The sequence below is a fragment of the Trichechus manatus genome, unplaced genomic scaffold (genome assembly GCF_000243295.1).
Source record: "Trichechus manatus latirostris isolate Lorelei unplaced genomic scaffold, TriManLat1.0 scaffold00004, whole genome shotgun sequence".
Taxonomy (NCBI): Eukaryota; Metazoa; Chordata; class Mammalia; order Sirenia; family Trichechidae; genus Trichechus; species Trichechus manatus.
Genome location: NW_004443940.1, coordinates 29694565 through 29706671, shown reverse-complemented (window position 1 = coordinate 29706671; position 12107 = coordinate 29694565). Strand labels below are relative to the sequence as shown.

At 46.0% G+C, this 12107-nt stretch overlaps 1 protein-coding gene across 3 annotated transcripts in view; it reads left to right on the top strand.

Annotated features, from left to right (window-relative positions):
* The window catches only part of IL1R1 (interleukin 1 receptor type 1), a 53498-nt gene that overhangs the window by 10679 nt on the left and 30712 nt on the right, over positions 1 to 12107 (top strand). For 2 of the 3 annotated variants that reach the window (XM_023733902.1, XM_023733898.1), the window contains exon 2: positions 6048 to 6194. The exons of the other annotated variant lie outside the window; for it this stretch is intronic. The gene's annotated coding sequence lies outside the window, so the exon portion shown is untranslated. The remainder of the gene's footprint in view (positions 1 to 6047; positions 6195 to 12107) is intronic. 3 annotated transcript variants of the gene reach the window in all.

The window sequence follows — 12107 nt, the reverse complement described above, 5'->3', positions numbered from 1 at the left end:
GCCAGCTTCTGCAGCTGTGTGACTTGGGAGACGCCTCTACCCTGATCCACGGACTTGGGACGTTCTAGCCTCTACAATCGCGTGAGCTGTTTCCTTGATATAATCTCTCTCTATATATTTATACACTTTACTGGTTTTGCTTCTCTAGAGAACCCAGCCTAAGACACCCAGGTTTTAGCTAAGGTTGACAGCCACTAATATGCATTTTGCTGGCGGTGAGTAAGAGGACTCTTATCAGAAGTACAGTTGTCAGTGTCTTCGAGATGAAAACGAAGTGCTCAGGAGAAATAAAAACATTCTTGGTACAGAGAGAGGCTAGAACTTTCCCTGGAAGGTCCCCTATTTAAGGGGCACTAGTAGGCTTATGGAAGCCCCGGTGGCACAGTGTTTAAAGTGCTCGGCTGCTAACTGAAAGGTCGGTGGTTTGAACCCACTAGCTGTTCTGTGGGAGAAAGATGTGGCAGTCTGCTTCCATAAAGATTACAGCCTTGGAAACCCTATGGGGCAGTTCTGCTCTGTCCTGTAGGGTCTCTATGAGTCAGAATAGACTCAGTGGCCACAGGTTTGCCTCCGGTTTTTAGCCGATTTGTGCTGTCTTTTGAGATAACCCCACTGAAAGTGCAGTTTGGTCCTGGCTGCTCAACTGGGCAGGATACTGATGGGATGGGGTTTGGGTCGCCTGGTCTCTGCAAATCTTACTTCCCAAACTTCAGCCTTTGCCTCCTGACCAAGAGTTAAATTGAAAGTTAAATGCTGTCAATTCAGGATGGTGCTTCTCACCTCATTCAAAACCCAGCACCCCCTTTTAATAGAAATATTTCAAAGCACCCCTTTTTTGCATTTCTGAAATGACATACTAAAAATTTATCTACAGCATAATTTTGAAAAAGTCAATATCATACCTACATGAAAACAAGAAATAAAAGTAATTTGTATTACAATTATGCTTTTGAATGGGCCAATGCTTGAGCAGTGCCAACCTAGAACATCATGAAGTCTCCAGATGCTTTATGTGGACCGTACTATAGTGGGCGCAGCTACAAGGACAGCCTGGAGCAGGTGAGCTGGGGCAGCGATGCAAATACACTGAGTGATGCGAGCTCTTGGTCAGGGTCTAAATGGCAATGAAAGGCCAGTCTTTCCTAAATTTTCACAGTGGTTGCATTCCTGGAAAATTCAGTATCTATGAAAATTGTGCCAACAATATGTACTTTTTATATTTATATAAATGCAGAATGGAGTTGGTGCTAGGCTCGCACAATTATAAATATGTTTCTCACGGGCATGAGTGTCTGTGGGACATGTGGAGTCTTGCAGGATGTGGGGCAGGTCTTCACTGGTGGAAATGTCTTGCACATTGCAGGGTGTCCAATACCAAATGGACTCCACCTCTTAATACATCACCATGATACCCCAGAGTTGTGAACTGCTCCCTGGGGGGCCATACTTGCCCCACCGAGCATGACAGCTTTGGTTTCATTAGTAGGTACTGAGTGGTTAAAGCACAAATGCAAACGTGGACCCCAAAATAGCAGGGCATTAAGAGGTTATACGGTTAAGCGCTCGGCTGCTAACCAGAAGTTTGAACCACCCAGCGGCTCTGTGAGAGGAAGATCTGGCAATTTGCTTTTGTAAAGACTACAACCAAGAAAACCCTATGGGGCAGTTCTACTCTGTCACGTGGGGTGCTGTGAGTCGATTGACGTCACTCGGCAACAAAAACAACAATAGCTTATAAGGTCCGTAGGTGGCACAAAAGATTTGTGCTCGACTACTAACTTGAAGGTTGGCGGTTCCAACCTACCCAATGGTAAATGCAGAAGAAAGGCCTAGTGATTTGCTTCCTTTAAGATTACAAAAAAAAAAAAAAAAAAAAAAAACACCCAAACCCGGTGCTGTCCAGTTGATTCCGACTCATAGCAACCCTATAGGACAGAGTAGGACTGCCCCATAGGGTTTCCAAGGAGCGGCTGGTGCATTCAGACTGCCGACGTTTTGATTAACAGCTGAGCTCTTAACCACTGCGCCACCAGGGCTCCTCTATTAAATGTACAGCCAAGAAAATCCTATAGAGCAGTTCTGTAACACGTGGAGTTGCCTTGAGTCGGAATTGACTCGAGGGCAACGGGTTTGGTTTTAATAGGTTATAGGGAGTCCCTTGCTGGTGCAAACAGCTAACACTCTCGGCTTGCTCCGTCTCTGTCTAGATCTCTGTCTGTCTCTGTCTCTCTGTCTGTGTTTCCCTATTTCTCTCTCCAACCTAGAGGTCAAAGGCTCATTGCTGATAGTAACCACTCTGTGATGTTAATCACTTCTCTCTGGGTCCCAATATCCCCTTGGACTTAAAACCCACATGCCTTAGTGTAAACCCCATCCTCGTGGCTTTGTGCCTTGTAATAGCTGGATAATTTAGATGGAATAGCAACACCTGGAAACCTGCAGTAATTTTTACTTTACCTTCATGTTAACACTCTCGGCTGCTGTGTTTCTCTCCTTTTGCGTGTTTGGTGCAAATGACTTTCCTTGCCCTGTGTGTATCGTTCAATAAGCTAGGTAAATCTGCTTTGAGCCAGGCTTCTAGATTAATCTACTCAGAGAATATAGCCAAAGTCTGTCTTGGAGCCTCCGAGAGGATGAATGAGTTTCTGTTGCTGCTGTCATAGGGGTGGTTGGGCTTGCTGATATCTGTGTAGAGCTTTTTCTCTGGCGGAAGATCAGTCATAGCTGTATTTCACCTACAGTTGGGTTTTACTGATTTCTGTGAGTGGCGTTGGGTGTGGTGTTCACGTCCATGGAGGGGAAACCGTTCTGCCACATTCGGAGCACGCTGCGTTAAGAGTCACAGCTCTCAATTTTTCTGTTGGAAAGGGAAAAGCAGATGCGCAACCCAATGCTCCAGAGTAGCTCGCCTTAAAGAATATTTCTTTGATGTTTTATCTGAGACTGTTCTTAGAGATTTTTTCTTTCCATTTCATAATGTAGTCATGTTTGCTTTAATATAAAAATAATTTGCATAAAATTGATAGCCCAGAAAGATAAGCCCTGGGTTTCCTGGCTATCTACAGCTTCCCTTTGTGGACTTGTGGATCGTATTTTAAGAAGCAAGGACTTGAGGAAGCGCAGAATTCTAAAGTATTTTCCATGAACATGTGGTTTCGTGGCTTTATAAGTAAGTTCCTGTTTACCTTGTCTGTAAAGGTAACATTTTGCCTTTAAAAATGTTGGGGACTGTGTAACAGCTGTTTGAATCCTTAATAATAAAGGTATAAGAGCTGAAGATCATAACTATGTGCGTAATTTCAATTCCATGACCTATTCGCCATGCAGATTTCCACCAGTTATGAATAGAACATGTAGACATTTCACGAGCTACAGAACCTCCGTTTGCCTTTGCTTTGACCAGGGGCTCGTCCACAGTCACTAGTCAATTGTAGCTGTATTATGTAATTGGAGTCTAATTCTGTATTTCTCCATCACATCAAATACATATGTATACGTGTGTTAATTAAAGTTTGGGATGAGAGGTTTTCCTGAATGATGCTGTGAATGTATTTATGAGATACTCAGTGCAGAGGTGGAAGTAGGACTTGATACTTAAGTAGAAATGTGGAAAGTGCGGTAAGGATTTCCTTTGAAGTTTCAGTTTTGGGGCTTGGCGACTTCAGGTTCCTGGAAGAAGGACGAGTCGCCTCCTGCAGTGCTGTGTCTTCTTGGGGTTCCGCATAGACTTGGCATGCTGCAGGGCTGTCCTCAGCCCCAGGCAAGAGCGGCCCCTGTCATGGGCCCTGTGATTTGGACGGCGCTGCTCTCCCTCCTCCGGCCACATCCCTTGACGTGGCAAGGGGTCTGTAGGGCCAAGAGGGTGTGCCCATTTGGAGCCCTTGCCCACCAGCTACCCCTTCCTTGACCATGCTTCAGGTTCCCAGTACTCCTAGAATTCCCAAGCCACCTGGGCCCCCATTCCAGGGCCTCTGTGGTCCCTTTCCAGGGTTCCCCCATGGAGTGCACTGCCAGTGTATGTACTTCAGTCCGCGCAGTGGCCCGGGCTGCGTGGAGGAGGATGGCATTTGGACACGTGGGCTGGGGTGTCCACCTGAGTGCGCGTATAAGGACCCTCACAATACAGGATGGAGCTGGGGAAGGCTGGAGATGGGCCTTGGAGGTTAATGTAGCTGCATTACCCAGCCACATCCTGGGACTGCTCTGCTCGGATCCCAGTGCAGCCAATGCTATACATGGACAGTGTAGTCTGTACTTCTCCTGTGGGTCAGAGGACACAGAGGAAGCCACCAGATAAGGAACAGCTGGGCTCTGGGAGCCTGAGTGCTACAGAGCTGCCTCCAGCAGCTGGTCTGCTCTGCTTGGCTACTGGTTGGCAGTTTGAACCCACTCAGCGGCACTGCAGAAGAAAGTCCTGGTAATCTGCTTCTGTAAAGATTACAGCCAAGAAAACTCTATGGAGCAATTCTACTCTGACATATGGGGTTGCCTGAGTTGGAATTGACTTGACTCCAAGGGTTGTTTCTTGCAGAGAGAGTACTTGGCTGCTAAACGAAGGGTTGGAGGTTCAGATCCACCCACAGGTGCCTCAGAAGAAAGACCTGGCTATCTGCTTCCAAAAAGCAGCCATCAGAAACCCTGTGGAGCACAGTTCTACTCTGACACTCATGGGGCCCCCATGAGTTGGAATCAACTCTACGGCAGCACAGAAGCCAGACTACAGTGTGGTTCAGAAGTGGAAGGGCAGTGGAGACAATGAATATAAAAGTTCCTATAGGAAGCTTCTGGAGAAAAGAGGGAGAGGGAAGTAGTTAGGGGGAGGTAGGGAGGCATCTTCTCTGCCCAAGCTTTCCTGGGCCTTCCAAATGAATTCCTCCCTCTCGCCGTTTCTTTTCCCTCTCTCTCATTCTGCTCGTTTTTCTGTGATGTTCCCTCTGTAATTCCCGCTAGTGGTAGTCATTTTTGGAGCACACTTGAGGGGGTTGGGAGGCATGCCCCAGTGCTGGGGAACAGGACGATCTGGGGGTCTTCTCTCTGATGCTGTGCTACAGCACTATTGATAAGCTGCTGTGCCTCTGATACTTCAGTGTATGCTGCGTGCCTCTCAGAACCCTCGTGGCGCAGTGGTTAAGAGCTCAGCTGCTACCCAAAAGGTCAGCAGTTTGAATCCACCAGCCGCTCCTTGGAAACCCTGTGGGGCAGTTCTGCTCTGTCCTGTAGGATCGCTATGAGTCAGAATCGATTTGATGGCAGTGAATTTTGGTTTGTGTGTGTGTGTGCTGTCTGATCAGTACAAAGTGAATAATGGTCTGGTATTCAGTAATTTTATCTAAGCAAAATGTTTAGCATTGAATTAGTCAGGCTGGTTTTTTTCACTGGGCAACCAGAGACCTCATGGTTTGGCCTTAGAAGCTTTTCAAAGGCCTAAGGAAATGTCTGAGATCTGAAAACAGAACAAAACTAGATTGCAGACTGTCGGTTAAAAAAAACCCTGCAAAACTGGGTGAAAATGGTGAAACGTCTATAGAACGTGATAGCGTGGCTAATCACAGCTCAACTGGTTTGAAGTTATTTATAAGTTACCGCAACTTGGGATGTGGGTCTGTTAACGTACTTGCTGTAGTGAAGAATGAGGACTCAAAAGTAAGCTGAGCAGGCCCGTTGTTAAAAGGCCCTGTTCATTTTTTCTGGCATCTTGTAGGCTTCTCTCAGGCAATGCCGGAGCTTCTGTTTTCCCAGGGCATCCCTTCAGCTGTGAGATCCTCGGGTTGTTTTATTCATTTCTGTATTTGTGTGTCAAGCAAAATGCCAGATTCATTTGTGTCTTTAGAAATAGCTCGTGGTTGTCAGACTCGGTGTATTGCTAAACCCCGTGATTTGATTGTCTGAGAGTTCTGTATCAAAACACTGTGGAACACACTTTTAACCCCCAACTCATTTTCACAAGCGTTTAAAGCCTTTCTGATATCTCTTGAGATCATTGCAATCTGTTCGTGACCTGCAGACTTCTTTCCTCAAATCCATACTCCTGTGTTCTTGCTTTCCAGGTAGATGTGCTTGAAAGATGGTGACACGCTGCTGAGAGACAGACCCACTTAGCTCAAGAAAGCTGCTCTGAGGTGACAGGACCGCTTCACTCCCCCTCTGCCTGGCATCTCTCACAGACAGCTGGAGCCCACAACTGTCAGCATCAGGTGGTCCTTGAACGTTCCTCCACTGTATGCAAAACCATTTTAATGGTGTTGTACGTTTTTCTTTGGGACAGCTTCATGGTTTTACCAGCTTTTTAAAGAGGTTTGTTATCCATTAAGTTGTCCCTGGCTGGTGCAGACGCTTAAGCTCAGATTTCTAGCTGAAAGTTTGGAGGTTCAAACCCACCCAGAGACGCCTTAGAAGACAGGCCAGGCGATCTGCTTCTGGAAACCCTATGGAGCAGTTCTCCTCTGCACACACGGGGTCCCCGTGAGTGGGAATTGACTCAACAGCAACTAACAACCACAACAACAGCAACCTGTTAGCAGCCACAGCTCGCCTGCTTTCCCAGAGTTACGGTCTCACGGTTCTCCAGGGAAACAGAACCAGGAGATTTACATTAAATAGATAGACAGATATTTATTTATATGTGCATGTATAGAGATACATACATATATATGCATATGTGTAGAGAGAAAAGCAGACAGAGAGAGAGATTGATTGATTTAAGCAATTGGCTCACTTGATCGTGGGGGCTGGCAAGTCCAGAATCCATACATCAGGCGTGGGCTGGAAACTGCAGCAGGATATCTGTTTATGGTCTTAAAGCAGAATCCTTCTCCTCCAGGAAACCTCGGTCTTTGCTCTTAAGGCCTTCACCTGATTGGATGAGGCCCACCCTCATTGTGGAGGTCAGCTGGTTTAAATGTTAATCACATGTAAACGTCTTCTTAACAACATCTAGACTGGTGACTGAACAGCTGGGCACCACAGTCTGACCAAGTTGGCACATACAGCTGACCACCCCAGTCACCTCATCTGCCCTCAGCTGCAGCTATGAGCTGTGTGATGGTGGCTCCCAACTCAGTGTCTGATATCTCCCCAATTCCAGCACATTCCAGCCCTTACTGTCCATTTGTACTCAACTTCTACTCCACACAACAATCTCGATTTTTGCTGGCACTGCAGTGCCTCACCTAGTCCCAGGAGCCCAGGAGCCCAATGGCCCTGAGGCTGCAGCCCGGGGCCTCTCCTCCTGGCCACCTGTGTGTAAGCGAACTTGACCTCTTTACCTGGACCTGTTCCCTCCTCATGCCCTCCTCAGCGAGTTGGGGCTCTTGCCCTCCACTGCCCTGTATCACAGTCCAGTCAGCCCCCAGTTCTCTCACTTGCCTCTGGTGGGTCTCAGATATGCCCTGTTGTGAATTTCTTTTATTGCTGGTTTGATTCACCCCCTCATTCTCTCTCATCTGGACCTCCACAGCAGCTTCCCGACTGTTCCTCCTGCCTCCAGGCTTGTCTCCAGTTTATATTCCACACAGATGCCAAGAATCCTATAAAAAATGAAAGTCTGGGCATACCTCACCCTGTGGCTTAAACCTTAAAGCGGTTCCTGCCACCGACAAATTGCAGTCCAAACTCCTCAGCAGGACCCTTCATGTTCTGGGCCCCTCTAGCCTCCCCAGCCTCATGGCTTAGCACCCCCACCAAGCGTGATGTTGCTTGGTCCGCTCCTGCACCACAGCCTCATCGCCCACATGAGGTTCAGGTAATACTTCATCCTGCAAACCTCCTCCCAGTTAGGGACCCCTGCCTTTGTGCTTGCATCATACCCTGGGCAGATCTCTCCCTTTGGACATCCCCACATTACAGTATAACTCTGTCGATGTGCCCATTTTCCTCGCTACCACACGAGCTCCTTGAGCCAGGCTCTGGGTCGTTATTCATATTTTTATTTCCAGAGCCAATTATAGATGGTAGGCATATAGTAGATATTTAATATACAGGAGTTGAATACAGAAATGAATGAACAAAGAAATGAATGAATACCGGAAACATTTTACCAAAACTTGTATTTGTCATCAGAACATGGGGTGATTTAATAATAGCTCACATTTGCGTTAAATTTAAAAAGAAATGCAAATGGAATGCTCCTTAGAAGCAAGGATGGCGAGGCTTCGTGTTGCTTACTTTGGACCGTCATCTGGAGAGACCAGTTGCTAGGAAAGGACTTCGTGGTTGGTCAAGTAGAGGACCGATGAGAAGGAGGGAAATCCTCAATGAGATGGGTTGACGCAGCAGCTGCAACAGTGGGCTCAAACGTCAGTGACTGTGAGGATGACACGAGACCAGGCAGCGTTGTGTCCTCTTGTACATACGATTGCCGTGAGTCAGAGCTAACTGGATAACAACTGACAACATTTTAGTGATGGCCATTTTCCAGACATTGTTCCAAGCCCTCAATATGTGACAGCTCAATCCTCACACCAACTCCCAATGATGAAATACTATTGCCATCATCCCCATTTTGTCAAGTGGGGAAACAGGCACAGAGCCTGAGCTTTTATCCGTTGTACCACTGATGGGCTATGAGGAACGTATCTCATGATCACACTTGGCTGAATGCCTGAATTGTGACCATCTGCATTACCAAGTTCGTTTAGTATTTTGATATACTTTTTTGTCTCCGGCATGAATGCATTGCTTGGGATGCAATAGAATACAAATGTTTGTTAAAGGACCTCCTGACTTGGACAGCTTTTCAACTCCTGACACTGAAGACTAGTCAGGTTTGGCTCCACTCTTGGAATTTCTGTGTTTTAGGGTTTGCATTCATTTTTGGAGGGAGAAGCATATTTCGTTTAGTCTTGGATCCATTCTTTTCCTCCTTCCCTTTCAGTGTCGCCCCTCCCTTAGATAATTTGACCATTAACCGCATCCATGGGCTTTGAGCCAATCCCATTGCCTTAGGGCCCTGGGGACTGATATGCCTTCACAGAGGAATCTGCTTTTTCCCAGAGCAGTTCTGTGGCGGGTTTAGCTGTACCTGTTTTATAGGATGTTAAAGCAGGAAGGCATCTAGGTCATCTGACTGTTACCCACCTTATACAGATGAAGCAGCTGAGGTCCAGTGAGGTGTCATGTCCCAAGATCACTCTATCCCCGATTAGCCGGCCACGCCATCCTTAGACATACAATGAGTTAAACCTTGTTTGTCCACAGTTAATTTGGGCTAATACCGCTAGATAAATGCTCTATAAACTTCAGCCTGGGTCTCTTCCTTTTTTTCATTGACCAAAGCATCAAACAAGCCAGATCTTGTAAATCAAAAAAGCCAGATCTTGTAACTAAATGAAGTAACAGCTGGCAGGTGTTCACTTGATTTCATAACACCCTTATTTTGCTTTTGATAAACTAATGCAAGTAATTGACTGGCCTGGAACTTGTAATTGGGAACGTTTGAACCCTTTCTTTCCTTTCTCTTTATTATAAGGACTTAAAACACACTTCCACACAGTCCCAGAAAGAGATAAGCCAGCTGAAGTTTCAATACATTCTTATTTAACAATCTGAATATAATTTAAAGGTAAGTATGCTAATGATATCATTAGACTAATTTTGAGAGAAGGTCAATTTACATGAATACAATGTCAGAATTACAGGCTTCTGAAGGAATGCAGTTTTACAACTTTCAGGCAGGTTTCAACACTTGAGCCAAGTTTAGGAATCATGGTCCTAATACTGGGAATAACATAAGGAGAATATGAATGGGCGTGTCTGGCATGCTTAGACAGCCTCCCCCCCCACCCTTTAGCATTGACTTAAAGAGCACTTTATAAATTTAAAAAATACCCTTTAACACAACTTCTTTTATTTATTTATTTTTATTGTACTTTAGATGGAGGTTTACAGAACAAATAGTTTCTCATTAAACAGTCAGTACACATATTGTTTTATGACAATGGGTAACAATCCCATGACATGTCACCATTGTCCCTTCTCAACCTTGGGTTCCCTATTACCAGCTTTCCTGTCCCCTCCTGCCTTCTAGTCCTTGTCCCTGGACTGTTGTGCCCCATTAGTCTCATTTTGTTTTATGGGGCCGTCTAATCTTTGGTTGAATGGTGAACCTCTGGAGTGACTTCATTACTGAGCTAAAAGGGTGTCTGGAGGCCATACTTTTGGGGTTTCTCCAGTCTCTGTCCGGCCAGTAAGTCTGGTCTTTTTTTGTGAGTTAGAATTTTGTTCTGCATTTTTGTCTAGCTCTGTCTGGGACCCTCTGTTGTGATCCTGTTCAGAGCAGTCAGTGGTGGTAGCCGGGCACCATCTAGTTGTACTGGGCTCAGTCTGGTGAAGGCCATGGTAGTTGTGGTCCATTAGTCCTTTAGACTAATCATTTCCTTGTATCTTGTTTTCTTCATTCTCCCTTGCTCCCCAAGGGGTGAGACCAGTGGAGTATCTTTGATGGCTGCTCACAGGCTTTTAAGACCCTAGACGCTACTCACCAAGGTAGAATGTAGAACATTGTCTTTATAAACTGTGTTATGCCAATTGAGCTAGATGTTTTAATACAACTTCTTAAATCATTTTCCAGCTAATATTCAAAGGATTGCATTTCCTTAGTAGGGTCTAAATTAGTGATGTCTTCGTTAAAATGTTTTCTGTTGGCATATTTACTTATAACTACAGATAAGAATATAGGTAAATTTAATCTCTTGTAAAAATCAAAATCAAACGACACATTGCATTGGGCAAATATGCTGCAAGAGACCGCTTTACAGTGTTAAAAAGCAAAGATGTCACCCTGAAGACTAAGGTGCACCTGACCCAAGCCATAGTGTTTTCAGTTGCCTCATAATGCATGTGAAAGCCGGGCAATGAATAAGGAAGACCAAAGAAGAATTGACGCCTTTGAATTATGGTGTTGGAGAAGAATACTGAATATACCATGGACTGCCAGAAGAATGAACAAATCTGTCCTGGAAGAAGCACAGTCAGAATGCTCCTTAGAAACAAGGATGGCAACTTCGTCTCTCATATTTTGGACATGTTATCAGGAGAGACCAGTCCCTAGAGAAGGACATCATGCTTGGTGAAGTAGAGAGTCAGTGAAAAAGAGGAAGACCCTCAACCAGATAGATTGACACAGTGGCCATGTCAATGGGCTCGAGCATAACAACGATTGTGAGGATCGCGAGGGCCCGGGCAGTGTTTCGTTCTGTTGTGCGTAGGGTCGCTACGAGTCAGACGCACCTCGATGGCACCGAACAACCACAACAACAAAAATTAAAACGTGATTTTGTTTTTCAGAGCATAAAATGATACGGACTCCTTTGAACATAGTCTCTGGGGTTAGATGGAAGGGATAACTATTTCTTTGGTTCATTTTTTCATTCACTCCACAAGAATTTCTTAAGAGCTTCCCGTCCTAAGCACAGTGCTAAATGCTGTGGGTGCAGTGAGAAGCAAGTGGAGTTTCCTGCCCTCAGGAAAGTTTCCTCTCCTCCGTGAACTGCAGTAAAGTCCGCTGATGGGCATAAGCACAGATTGCTGGGCGGCCCAGAGGAGAAATGTCTAACCAGGCAAGGAGTGTGGGAGGCTTCTGGGCATGGTTGGAGTGAAGTGGCCCGAGGCTGAGGCCTCATAGATCTGGGAGCTAGTCAGAGAGAACAGCAAAGGTGAAGACTCAGAGGGTGGAGAACATGGCAAGGTCCTGGCTGAAGTATGGCGTGTGCTGAGGGGAGCGAGGGGAACATAAGTCAGAGCTAAGCCCAGAGAACCTGTACCCTTTGCTGAGGAGTTTGGACTTTTTCTAGGGGCACGGGGGAGCCAACAATGAGGTTGTGGACTATTGTTTGGTGGGCTGATAGTTTGTAGGCTCTCTGGTTTGACTGGAAGAAGTCTCTATGCAGAGAAGCCAGTGAGGAGCCTGCTGCCATAATTAATCCAGGCAGGAGATGGTCATTGCTTCAGCTAATGAGACATCTGTCGTGGGGCTTGAGCGAAGTGGGTCGGTTTGATGGTCTTAGGAAACAGACTGGCTAGGGCTGGGTGAAAGAGTGGCTCTGGGGGTGGTGGTGACAGGATAATTGATCTCAGGTCTCTTGCTGGATGGGTGCATGGTAGCTTCGAGG